This window comes from Dama dama, chromosome 23 (assembly GCF_033118175.1).
Source record: "Dama dama isolate Ldn47 chromosome 23, ASM3311817v1, whole genome shotgun sequence".
Lineage (NCBI taxonomy): Eukaryota > Metazoa > Chordata > Mammalia > Artiodactyla > Cervidae > Dama > Dama dama.
Window position 1 is genome coordinate 82,886,183 of NC_083703.1, and position 14,365 is coordinate 82,900,547.

Below are 14,365 nucleotides of genomic sequence, written 5' to 3' on the forward strand. Positions count from 1 at the left end.
TGTTATCTCCTTTACAAGGCTGACAACGTACTATTTAGTGAGAAAACGGAATCATTTCCAAACTTTGTAATATGAGAAAATGACAGGAAAGCACAGGTTGATATCACTTACATGTGGAATCTAAAAATAATGGTACAAATAAACTTATCTATGGGAGTAGGAGCAAGGCTCAAGAGGGAGGGGATATATAGATATATCTATATATAGATAGATATATATAGTTATGACTGATTCACGTTGTATGGCAGAAACCAACACAAACTGTTAAGCATTATCCTCCAACTGAATAAATAAAAGATCAATGGCAATAAAACCCAACTCAAAAAAAAATTATCTACAAAACAGAAACAGAGTCACAGATGTAGGAAACCATCTAACGGTTACTAGGGGAAAGGCAAGGGAGAGAAGCTGGGAGATGGGGATTGCCACGCACACTACTGTATATAAAATAGAGGACTTCCCTGGTGGCACAGTGGGAAAGAGCCCAGCTGCCAATGCAGGGGACACACGTCTGACACCGGCTCTGGGAGACTTCACGTGCTGTGGAGCAACTAAGTCCCTGCGCCACAACTGCTGAGTCTGCCTGCAGCAACCACCGAGGCCTGAGCTCTGAGCGTCCCTGGCACACGGAAGAATGGGCTCCACGACCAGAGAAAGCCCACAAGCATCCAGGAAGACCCAGCACAGCCAAAAACTAATAATTAAAATAGATAACGAGTAAGGACCTACCGCACAGCACATGGAACCCTGCTCGATACTGTGTAATGATCTATATGGGAAAAGAATCTAAAGAAGTGTTGATACATGTGTGCGTATAACAGATTCACTTTGCCATAAAGCAGAAACTAACATGACATTGCAAATCAACTATACTCCAAATTTTTTTTAATTAAAAAAAAAGCACAGAAATTCATAACATTGTGATTTTCCCCCTCCAACCATTTCATCACCATAGATAAAAACAAAGTGTTATTTTTCAGAAGAGATCTCCTAAAATGAAAGCAGAATCCCAGGCATTTCAAGGGTTTTAATTAGTTGTTTGGGGGTCTCTACACTGATTATGAAGGTGTTCAGGAAACATCTGTCAAGTGGATGATCCAGTGAATGAAACTCCTTAATGTAGAAGCAGAGCTGGCTTCACAGACACGTGACCCATATAGTCACCCATGACTCTGGGCTGAGAAGGGCCCCACATGGAATAGCCCTGACCTTGGTTTACTGCTCAGCTGTCACCATCTTCAATAATTTTTGAACCTGGGGCTCTACATTTTCATTTGGCCCTAGATACCACTTCATCCTCAATTACGTAGCCAGTACTGAAAGTACCAGTCACTGTGCTGGGTGCTAAGTCACTTAAGCCGTGTTCAACTCTTTGCAACCCAGTGGACTATAGCCCGCCAGGCTCCTCCGTCCATGGGATTCTTCAGGCAAGAATACTGGAGTGGGTTGCCATGGCCCACATCCAGGGGATCTTCTCAACCCAGGGACTGAACTCCAGTCTCGTATGTCTCCTGCATTGGTAGACAGCTTCTTTACCGCTAGTGCCACCTGGGAAGCCCAAGCCACTGCATATATTCCAATTAATTTCTAGTCTCCTCAATGCAATTTGGGAAAAGGTAACCAGGCACTGTTTTCTCTCTTTCTTTCCTTCTTTCTTATTTCTTTCAGTTTTTTCATTCATCCACACAACAATGCATATCTAAAGAATTTCTCTGTGCTCTCAAAGTCCTAAAATCCTTTCAACTTTGTTGTGAAAATTATATACCATGTGTAAAGTACCTGGAAAATACTTCATGACAAATAGAAGGGGAAAAAGTAGAAGCAGTGACACATTTTATTTTCTTGGGCTCCAAAATCACTGCAGACAGTGAGTACAGCTATGAGATGAAAAGACACTTGCTCCTTGGAAGGAAAGCTGTGACAAATCTAGACAGCATATTAAAAAACAGGGACATCACTTTGCCAACAAAGTTCCATATAGTCAAAGCTACGGTTTTTTTCAGTAGTCAGGTACGGATGGGAGGGTTGGACCATGAAGAAGGCTGAGCATTGAAGAAATGATGCTTTCAAATTGTGGTGTTGGAGAAGACTCTTGAGAATCGCTTGGACTGCAAGGAGATCAAACCAGTCAATCCTAAAGGAAATCAACACTGAATATTCATTGGAAGGACCAATACTGAAGCTGAAACTCCAATACTTTGACCACCTGATGCAAAGAGCTGACTCATTGGAAAAGACCCTGATGCTGGGAAAGATTGAGGGCAGGAGGAAAAGAGGACGACAGAGGATGAGATGGTTGGATGGCATCACCGACTCAATGGACATGAATTTGAGCAAGCTCCGGGAGATAGTAAAGGACAGGGGAGCCTGATATGCTGTAATCAATGGGATTACAAAAAGCCGGATACAGCTCAGCAACTGAACAACAACAAAAAGTACCTCTAGGGTCTGCACATAGTAATGCTTGACTATTAATACTTCTGTAAAGTCACAGAAATGACCTTTCCATCTTGCCCAGTAATTAAACTCTAGGGAATTTTTTCTAAGAAAAGTTAACAAAAGAATAAAACTCTAGGCACAAAGATAATCCTTCCAGGATCATCTGCATTTGTGTGTGTGTGTGTGTTTTTTTTTTTAATAAATGAATTAAAGATGCTTGTTATCTGTAATAGAATTAAAGATGCTTGTCATCTGTAACTGGAGACAACCTAATTGTTCAACAGCAATGTAATATTGAAGGCAATGATGGTACATCAATATGATAGACTATTTTGAGGACATTAAAAATGATAATGATGAAAACAGCACAGTTACATGGAAATGCTTTTTTGTATAATATTATGCAAGAGAAACAGTACAAAATGTCATGCTTGCTCCATAATAACTGGGATTAGACTGGTTTCATTCACAGTGATCCAGCTGACACCTAGTACAGAGTGCACACCAGGTGAGTATGTACTGAACAGACTCTAAAACCATAGGACCAGATCTGGAAGGTTGGGGGCAAACAATTTTCTTAAATACGGATGGTATTAAGAGTTTGGTTTTCCATTGTTTCTGCAGTTAGAAAGGAAGGAGTAAAGAAGAAAGGCAGGGAGGAAGCAAACAGAGGAGAAGGAGAAATAAGGGAGGAAGGGTCGGACTCAAGGCTCTTGTGTTTGTAAACCTGAAAGGCCCCATACAATAATGCTGAGAGCGATGATGCTGAGGTCACAGGGTGACCTAGAGGGTGGGAGAGGGAGGGGACACGTGTGTGGGCTCAGTCGCTCAGTCATGTCCGACTCTTTGCAGCCCCAAGGACTGTGGCCCACCAGGCTCCTCTGTCCATGGGATTCTCCAGGCAAGAATCCTGGAGCAGGTTGCCATTTCCTCTTCCAGGAGATCTTCCCAACCTAGGGATCAAGCCTGTGTCTCACATCTCCTGCCCTGGCAGGTGAGTTCTTTACCACTAGCACCACTGAAAAAACCTGCCTGTCTATGCAGGAGGCATAAGAGACAACACTGGCTCGATCCCTGGGTGGCAACCCCTGGAGGAGGACGTGGCAACTCACTGCTGTCCCATAAGGTCACAGAAAGTCAGACAGGATGGAAGCAACTTAGCACGCATGCACACCACCTGAGAAGCCCTAGAGCTGCTGCATGTTGTACATCAGAAACCAATACAACATTGTAAAGCAATTATCCTCCAATTAAAACTTAAAAAATAAATAAATAAAATGAAAGCACTTTCTTAACAGCAAAAATTCCTGAGCCTCTAACAGATAGCAGAGAAAACAAATAAAGATAAAACTCTGGCCTGATCCCTGGAAAGGGGCCACGCAGTCCCCTCAGGCAGACAGGTGCTGACCACCTGTCTGGAGCCGCCAGGTGGATCAGCTCTTCCGGTTTAAAGGGAGTTTGCCTGTCACAGCCTCACCGAACCAAAGCATGTTCTCATTGAACTGTTTCCTGCACGGACCAACTGCCATGGCTCCATCCACAGAAATAATTAACATGCCCCTGGCAGCCTTTATTGATATTCGGTTTATAAAGTGGTGACCTAGAGAGGGGGCATCTCTGGCAGATTAATGGCTCACAAGGGTCATTACTGGTGCGAAGGCGCTTCCAGGGGCTACTGACTCCTTTCCACTGGTTGTTAACCCAGTTTCAACTGCCAAGTGCAAGGTGCACACAAGGGTCTCCATTAGCAGCTGGGATGTGCATGCAATAACAAGCTTTGCCTTCAGACACCCCACTTTGCATTTTTCAAAGTGAGGAGAGAGGGACTTAGCACTGGAATCAAATATTTATTTATGCTGGCAATCTTCACACAAAACAACCCTGTTCTGCTGAAACCCAGGACAAGTCTGCACTGCCACAGTCGGGAGGGCTTGCTGCCTGGCGCACCTCCGTTCCCTTTTTCCTCTTTGGAGCAGAACACCAATCATATTCTGAGCATAACCGAGCACAGCCAAGTGGTCGCATCTCACAGCTTTCCTTGCAGCAGGGTAGCCACTGATATATAAGCAGAAGTCGCTTTGTAGAGATTCTGAGAGCCCCAGTGCCCCTCTCCCAGCTACCCACCTGTGCACCAGAAGGCACCTCGTGGCCTGAGGAGCTTGTGGAAGATGCTGGAGCCAAACGCTAAAGGCGCACGGTGCTGGCCAGCTTCCTGCAGCTGCAACACCAGCCTCGGGTGCCTACCCACCACCCTCTTCTGCACGTGAGCAAGGAAAGCTGCCAAGAACTAGGAAGGGTCCAGTGTTTCACCTTCCTCGCAAGGCAGCCAGCTGGCCAGCCACAGCTTCAGGGATTCTGAGAGAAGGACCAAGACCCTCCTACTCCCAGCACAGCCCGAAGCCCGAGCCTCGCGGGCCATCAGTCTCCTCTGTCCCCCTGGCCCCAGCGCCCAGTGCCCTAGAGGTACCGAGGATGGATTCTGTGCACGCAGTAGCTTGACATCACAGCTGAGGAACCCTGAACTTAGGGTACCCAACCTTTTTATAACTGGCTGTGAGCAAACCTGTCTGAACATCACTCTGTAAAGAGATGCTATCTTCATTAACCCGCACAGCAAACACGTCTTCCCTCTGCCCCAGGGGGAAACACTGTCTCTAGCCTCCAAAGCTGTTTGCAACAAACATCCTGCAGGAGATCCCCTGGAACAAAAGCTGTTCACAAACCGAGCAGAAATGAGGAAGACTATGCAAAACCACCACCCAACAGGAACCATCTGTTTTGTCTAAGCCACTGCTATCTGCAGTCTGTTACCTGCCACTGAGTGAAATTCCCCGCTAGTTCTTTTTTATATATGTATACAATTTTTTTTTTTTTTTTTTTTGGCTGCACTGGGTCTTCACTGCTGCCTGGGCTTTTCTCTCTTTGTGGACCACGGGCTCTGGAGCAAGCAGGCCCGGTAGCTGTGGCACGCGGGCTTCGTTGCTCTGAGGCGCATGGAGTCTTCCCTGACGAGGGATGGAACCCATGTCCCCTACACTTGCAGGCAGGTTCTTCACCCTGAGCACCAGGGAAGCCCTTCCTGCCAGCTCCCCCGGCGTCCGCGTCAGCATCGTTTTCCTTTACACAGAAATGCGCGGGTCACGTGACTCTCCTGGCTCCAGCGCTCCGGTCAGGTGGACTAAGTCTGGAACCACACTGCTCGGTTCTGATCCCAATCCCACCGCGCATTAGCTGTGTGACGTAAGCAAGTGACTCAGCCTCTCTGGGCTTGCTTTCTCATCTCAGAGTTAGGAATGACACGAGCAGCAACCTCACAGCTGGGGTGAGAAGCACGAGTGTTAATGCGCACAAAGCGGTAGGTGAGTGAAACGTGAGCCGCGTGCCGAGAAAAGCGACGAGGGGAAAGCAAATCTGAGACTGGTCCCAGGTCCTCCGCTGACAGCAGAGCTCGCGTGGAGTCAGCACCTCAACCTCCCCGGATGTCTTTATCTGCAAAACAGCACGGGATGCAAAGGGACAACGCACACAGCAGGTCCAGCGCATGGCCTGGCGCCCGGCAAGCCCTTCACAAAGCCCCTGCTAGTGTTGCTACCGCTGCTCATTTTGTGTCGGACTTAAATTTTGTTCTTTAATCATTTAGAAGCATTGGAAGACCTTTGTACTCCTTGCTTTATCTCATGAATACTTTTAGTCAAACATTATTAAATATCTCTGATTGCAGACTCCTTTAATCTTCTGGTTTCGTTCTGACAGAGGTCACCTGGGGTCATCCCAACCTCACCAAATTCTCAGTCAATTCAATTGCATCACAGAAAGACAGAGGCCCTCAGAGCTCACCATTTCTATGCTTCTGAATCCGCGAAAAAGATTCGGTCTTTTTCTTTTAAAAGGTCTCTGAACTCCATTTGTTCTAAATAATACTTTTTAAGAAGGATCCAAGTGCTAATTGAAAGCATTTCATTCCCCATACATTAAATAAAAATGAGATCTGAAATTCTTCATCTACATTAAAATTCTCCTATGCTATTCACATATTTAATGTGAATCTAACATACTGAAACAATGTCAGAAATTCTTAAGTTGAAAGATTTTATAGATTTTCTTAAAGTAAGATTGATTTGAATTATTTTTTAAATACAACATTTACTAGAATGTCACTATAGAATTTCTTCATTTCATCACATGTTTTTGACAGCTAAGAAAGGTCTCTTTCATCCTTCTAAATTAGATCCTTTAATAAATTCACAATCTTGACTTGAGACAGGTTGATTATATGACCAAAACTCCCAGCAGTAAGCTTATAATTAAGCAGTAATATTAACAGACAGTGAGCTTGGGCATGTGTTCCAATAAAGTGCAAAGATTTGAAAAGAGCTGAATACTGGGTAATAGGCAGAGTCCCCGTTTATCCGAGCACTTGGGATGATACTCCAACCCAGCAAGCTCTGACAGGTGTGTCTCTGCTCCTTACCACTCTTCCTGACATCACTGAACTGAATTCTCAGACTCTCCAAAATAAATCCTGGGCTCCTTCTGCTAATATATTTTTCAATTTCAGGACTACAAAAAAAAAGAAAAGAAAAGAAAGAAAGAAAAATAGCCCCAGGAGCTTTGAGGGTTGTCATTATTGATGCAAGGAGTCCAAGTATAAAGTTATACCAGAGTCAAGCACAATTCAGTAAGCATTTCCCGAGGGTGGATAATGAACCATATATGCGAAGTTCTCCCTTAATTGTCTGACAAACTTCTATTCATCCTCCAAGGAATTCCAGGTGACCTTCTTCTAAGAAGCCTTCCTTGATTTCCCTTAGCCCAAGTGGAACGGGCATCCCTTCTGCGTCATCTCAGTGCCCTGAGCATAGCTCAGTCATTGCATTTATGCCTTTCCATGTGTTTTTTAATTGTCTATTATTCACTTTTACCCTTAGTGCTCAGCTCATGACTTAGAGCACAGGAGACGCTCACGTAGGCGCTGTAACAACACGCGTGCGCAATGTGCCCAGTCACTCAGCAAAACCCTCTGGACTGCAGTGCACCAGGCTCCTCTGTCCAAGGATTTCCCAGGCAAGAATACTGGGGAGGGTTGTAATTTCCTCCTCAAAGGGTTCTACCTGACCCAGGGATCAAACATACATCCCCTGCGCCTCCTGCATAGGCAGGCAGATTCTTTACCACTGAGCCACTTGGGAAGCCCAGTTATTAATGTAACAGCGCCTATAAGAAAAACCTTTAGGAAGATTAATGTGAAAAGAGAAAACTAGCTAGAAGTAAGGCATGGGTGGAACTGCAGCTCTCCAGGGAAGGCAGAGGCAGGTCGTGAAGGTGCTGTGTGCTACATTACGGGCCAGGATGTGAAGAACAGTCAAATATCTACCCAGCACAGAGGGGTGAATTTAAAAAGGAGAATGCAGTGAGTAAAGAATAATGGAGATTTTAGTAAAATGATCATTTAAAAAGTCCAGAAAGCAAAAGATCCTAGTTCCTTTTTTCCCCCTAATTTCTAAAGCAGTGTGTGCATGCTAAGTTGTTTCAGTCATGTCCATCTCTGTGCAACCCTAAGGACTTCAGCCTGCCAGGCTCCTCTGTCCATGGGATTTTCCAGGGAATAATACTGGAGTGGGTTGCCATGCCCTCCAAAGGATCTTTCCGACCCAGGAATCGAACCCGAGTCTCTTATGTCTAACTGCACTGGCAGGCAGGTTCTTAACCACTAGCACCACCTGGGAAGCCCTTTCTAAAGAAGGCCTGTCTTCAAACATGGCAGGATATGGCCACCAGTTTGAAAGCTGGAGAAATTTCAGTTTCCAGTCCAGGGTTCCAAGAGTGGTCTTCTCTGCTTATTCACTAGTGATAAAAGGAAATGATCACTGGCACCTACCTGGTGGTCAAATGGCTAAGACTCCATGCTCCCGATGCAGGGGCCCAGGTTCAACCCTGGTCAAGGAACTAGATCCCACAGGCTGCAGCTGAAGGTCCTGCACACGGCAATGAAGACCAAAGACCCTGCGTGCTGCAACCAAGACCCAGCACAGATGAATAAACAAATAAATATCAAATACAAACAATCACCCATAAGCCTTCAGGCCACAAGAGCATGTATTTCTTCCATTTACTAAAGAGAAAGTCAATCTCAAGGACCTCTGCCCCAGGAGGTTAACAGGAGAGTTAACGGGACCAGATTTACCCTCCAGGAAAGACATATGGGAAAAAATTGGTTTGTTCCAATTCATGTCCATTAAGCCAGTGATGCCATCCAACCATTGCATCTTCTGCTGCCCCCTTCTCCTTCTGCCCTCAATCTTTCCCAGCATCAGGGTCTTTTCCAATGAGTCGGCTCTTTGCATCAGGTGGCCAAAGTATTGGAGCTTCAGCTTCAGCATCAGTCCTTCCAAGGAATATTCAGAACTGATCTCTTTTAGGATGGACTGGTTTGATCTCCTTGCTGTCCAAAGGACTCTCAAGAGTTTTCTCCAGCACCACGGTTTGAAAGCATCTATTCTTCAGCTCCCAGCCTTCTTTATGGTCTCCACGCCAGATGGCCTCACTGGTGAATTGTATACATTCTTTAAAAAAAAATGTAAAACAAGATGATACATGATACATTTCAAGACATTTTAGAAAAGCAGCATTATTAAGTTTGCAGAACTAAAAAAAGACACTATTTTTAAAAAGAAAATGAACTGTGTACATATGTATCTCATGTACCTGAGTGCCAAAATCCTTTAAAATCTTTGAAAACTGAATCCAACAATGTGTAAATCAAGTGGTGTTCATCCCAATAATGCAAGGTGGATTTAATTTTTGAAAAGCAACTGATGCAAGTCAATATATTAGCAGACTAAAGATGAAAAAAACTAACCTTTCAAAAAGATGAAGTGAAACATTTAATAAAATTCCACACCTGATATTCATGATAAAAACTCTCAGCAAACTTGCAAGAAAACCCTTTCAACCTGATAGAAAGGTCTCTGTGTTAACCCTGTTTGTTGTTCAGTCACTCAGTCATGTCTGACTCTTTGCGACCCCATGAACTGCAGCACACCAGATTTCTCTGTCCTTTACTATCTCCAGGAGTTTGCTCAAACTCATGTCCATTGAGTCAACGATGCCATCCAACCATCTCATCCTCTGTCGCCTCCTTTTCCTTCCACCAACAACATAGTGAAATATTGAAAGATTAGACCTTAATTCTCAACATCAAGAACAAGGCAAGGATTTCTGCTCTCACCACTCCTAGCCAACACCACACTGGAGGTCCCTGCCTTTCTAATATAACAAAAACAAAATGTGTATGAATTGGAAAGGAAGAAGCAAAACTCTATTTATTGTTAGACAACATGGCAGAAAATCCTAGGGGGACTACAAAAAATAGCCACCAGAAGTAATAATTGAGTTTATAGAGATTCAACATCAATGTACAAAAGTCACTTAGATTTCTAGATACTAGCACTGAAGAAATGGAAATTGAAATCTCTACTTAAAATATAATCCAAATTATTAAATACTTTGGAATAAATTTAAGAATAAAACATTGCTAAGATGAATTAAAGAAGGCCTAAATAGGGTTTACCATTTGGCGCAGTGGTAAAGAATCCAACTGCCAATGCAGGCAACACAGGAGACATGGGTTTGATCCCTGCATCTGGAAGATCCCCTAAAAAAGGAGGAAATGGCAACCCACTCCAGTATTCTGGCCTGGGAAATCCCATGGACAGAGGAGTCTGGCAGGATACAGTCCATGGGGTCACAAGAGAGTAGGACACGACTGAGTGACTGAACACGAACATGACCAAACAACCAGAAGTATATGTCAGGCTCTTGGATCCAAAGACTTGCTATTGTTAAGATGTCAGTTATCATCCAACTGATATACACATTCATTATATTCCCAATCACAGTTCTTGCAGGTGCTTTTATATAAATGAATAAGCCAATTTTAAAATTCATATGGAAATGCAAATAACCTAGAATAGCCAAAATAATTTTTTAAAAGAAGAGCAATAATAGAGGACTAAATAGGCTTCCCAGGTGGCTCAGTGGCAAAGAATCTGCCTGTGAAGAAGGAAAGGCAAGAGGGTCAGGTTGTATCTCTGGGTCGGGAGGATCCCCTGGGGAGGGAAATAGCAACCCACTCCAGTAGTCTTTGCCTGGGGAATCCTGTTGACAGAGGAGCCTGGTGGGCTACGTCCGCGGGTTGGCAAAAGGGTTGGACAGAACTTAGCAACCACACGACAGCAGCGATAACATTACAGTCACGTTGGGAAACAGCTTGGCAGTTTCTCATAGAGAATCCATCCACAACACCCAGTATCTCCAGGCATTTACCCAAGACAAATAAGCTACACAGTCACAAGGAGACACACACTCTAATGCTCATGGCAGCCTTACTCATGATCACTGTAAACAAAACACAACCCAAATATCCATCAACAGGGAAATGGATAAACAAAATGAAAGAGGGAGCCATTCCACAGAGCACCACCCACCAAGACAGAGCACTAAGCACTCATTCCCACGCCAGCACGGCTGAGTTTCCGAATCATGATACCAAGTGAAAACAACCTGATGTAAAAGATGACAGACTGTAGGGTTCCACTCATCACAAATTCTAGCGTGGCTTCTCTGGAGGTCGGGTGGTTAAAACTCCACACTTCCAACACAGGGGACTCGGGTTCAACACCTGGTCAGGGAACTAACATCCCACATGCCACACAGAGTGGCCAAGAGATTAAGTAATTAATTAAAATTACCTACAAAACAATTCTAGAAAAGGCAAAACTAGAGTGAAACCTAGAAAGCAGATCTGTGATTTCCTGGGGCTGGGGGGTCAGGGAGATTATTCTCTAAAGGAACTTCTGTGGAGTGGGAGGAATATTTCGAGTCCTGACTGTGGGAAGGGCCTCATAGCTCTACACATTTGCAGTCGTGTTAATCTTCTGTATTTAATGTATGTCCTTCTCATCTTTTTTCTAAATTTCCTGAAATTTGTCCTTAAGAAGTAATTTTCAAATGTACCCAACATGTTAAAGAACTTAAAAACATTGGAAATGATCAAAATATCTAACGATGCAGAAAAAAGCAAAAGATGGTACATCTGTTTAAGGGAATATTATGAGTGCAGCCAATAAAAATTACATTTTCATACAATATTTAATGACATGCGGAAATATTCATGACACAATGTAAAACACAAAAGCAGTAGGGAGTACTTTATATTCATAAAATCCTAACTCTGTTTATATATACAATATATGTATGAGTACATGCATAGAACTGTGTGATTTCTTTGTTCTGAACTAGTGCACACTCTGCCCAAACAATGTAAAACCAACAAAGCACCTCCCAGAACTGGCACCTGAAACTGTCATAGGCACCCAGGCTGTGCCAAGCAAACTTGACCACCCAGCTTGTCCAGGGAGCAGGCAGTGCTGCTGGCCCGACAATCTAGTTGTTAACAGCTGCAGGACGAGCCCCCGCCTCAGTACCACTCACTCTGGACTCAAATGCAGCACTACAAAATACACCCTACGCTGAAAACTAGACAAAAGGCAAATGTTTCCAAATGAACTTGAAGGTATGTTTCAGGGACCTGGGGCCTCGAGAACCCTAGTAGAACAATCTTCCTACTAAAAGGCAGCGTCATTTCACTGGGAGGAGCAAGTGTGATTTACAGCCTCTGGAGCAAGTCACAGAAGCAGAGTTCAGCCTTCCTTTCTAGAGAACCAGGAACAACACCACCCACCAAGCCTGCCTCTCAGGGAAGGCCATAGCAAAAATCCAATGAGTCCAATGAATGACATTAATTTTTAATTTACAGACCACAAGTCCAAGATGAGGTAGTTTTATTTCTGTAACTCTGGGGCCATTCACAACAAGCAGCTGCTTGACTATATCTCTGATTTAATTTTATATATAAATGCATTTAAGAGCTTCTTTGGGAAGGAGACAGAGAATCTTTGGTGTTCAAGAGAACTGACCACAATCACAGAGGTGGACAGACTGATTTCAGGACCCCTATCCTAAAACCTGACACTAACAGGGATGGTAAATAGAAAGACCATGGATTATGAAGCCAGACCAACCTAAGTTTAATTTCCAGCTAAGTGTCAAATGACACAATATTTAATTTCACTGAACCACGGTTTTATCCTTTTTTTTTTTTTTTTTTTGGCCATACCATACAGCATGTGGGATCTTTGTTCCCCAATGAAGGATGGAACCCAGGTTGCCTGCATTGGAAGTTCAGAGTCTTACTCGCTAAACTGCCAGGGAAGTTACTTTATCCACTGTTGAATGAGGGTGGTAAGACCTCTTCCCTGAGGTTGTAATGCGGTACAAATAAGATCAAATATGATGCATCCCAACACTTACCGGGATTCCCTGGTGGTTCAGTGATAAAGAATCTGCCTGCGATGCAGAAGACACAGGAGACGAGGGTTCTGTCTCTGGGCCGAGAATAGTCCCCTGGGGGAGGGCATGGTGGTCCTCCCCAGTATTGCCTGGACAATCCCATGGACAGAGGAGCCTGGTCCCTACAGTCCATGGGGTCACACAGAGTTGGACACGACTGAGCGACTGAGCTGGCAGACACAGCACACATGCTCACTCTCCGTCCTGACACTGACTTTGAATTCCACTTGTTATTGTTCAGTGGCACAGTCTTGTCCAACTCTTTGCAACACCACGGACACTGCAGCCCTCCAGGCTCCCCTGTCCATAGGATTCTCCAGGCAAGAATACTGGAGTGGGTTGCCATTTTCTCCTCCCGGAGATCTTTCTGACCCAGGAATCGAACCTGAGTTCCCTGCTTGGCAGGTGGATTCTTCACCATTGAGCCAGTGGGGAATCCCATAAGTTCTATAAACTTCTCTAATGAAGGACACTCAGTGACAACTCTTAACACACAGGCACAGGATTAGAGATAGACATAGAGAAAGAGAAACATTCTTCCAAATATCCAGACCAAAACAAACAAACAAACAAAATTGAATCTCTTAGACAGCGAGAACTTTTAAAATCTCATAGTTAAGATGCACACAATTGTGAAAAATGTCATGATCCTATTTGTCCCAAATCAAAACTAAGTTATAGTAATAATTAAAAAAAAAACCCATAGTAACTTTCTCCAGGGAAAACAGTTTGTGACTTACTAGTGTCTAACACTTAAAGAGGGCATCCCTGATGGCTCAGAGGTAAAGAATCCCCCGGGAGAGCAGGAGATGTGAGTTTGATCCCCGGATCAGGAAGATCACTTGGAGAAGGAAATGGCAACCTGTTCCACTATCTTGCCTGAGAAATTCCATGGACAGAGAAGCCTGGTGGGCTACAGTCCATGGGGTCTCAAAGAGTCAGACCCGACTTAGTGACTAAACACCACCACCACTTCAAGAGCAGCTTCTATTTAAGAAAAAATAACCAACTCTGGCTAGTGCAAAAGATTTTGTTAAAGGAGGGTGCAAACCAAGGTGAAACTTCTTCCCTTTCCTCGAAGCAGAGATAACTACAAATAGAACACAGTGATAATAGGCAGGTGGGGCTATTATATTCTTTTAAAAATTGGGAACAGCAGGAAGTTGATAGCTCCTAGGTGAATGTGACAAGAACAGAAAGCACAATAGGGTCTAAATCCATCTGCCTGCCAAACTCGGTAATGTGCTGAAGACGCTTTACCACCATCTCCTCTGCCCACCAATGACATCTTAATTGATGGCGACTGACTGGGGTTTCAGTCACCCCAAGGGCTACCCGTGGGCCCCACCCCAGGGCCACTCTAAAGCAGTATGTTTCAGGAATACTGGGTGTTCGTGTAGATAGCAAGTTCTTAATAGAATCTGGGAAGATGTTCTTTGGCAGAAAATGATTTCGTAGACATTTTTCATTATGATAGATGTGGTATTACAGCCGCTATAAAAAATTTCAAGCTGTG

At 44.1% G+C, this 14,365-nt stretch overlaps 1 long non-coding RNA gene across 1 annotated transcript in view; it reads right to left on the reverse strand.

The window, feature by feature from the left end:
• Positions 1-8,517: 8,517 nt before the first annotated feature.
• The window catches only part of LOC133044513 (uncharacterized), a 61,164-nt gene continuing 55,316 nt past the window's right edge, over positions 8,518-14,365 (reverse strand). Inside the window, exon 2 of the long non-coding RNA XR_009689960.1 lies at positions 8,518-9,002. This is a non-coding gene — a long non-coding RNA (uncharacterized LOC133044513). The remainder of the gene's footprint in view (positions 9,003-14,365) is intronic.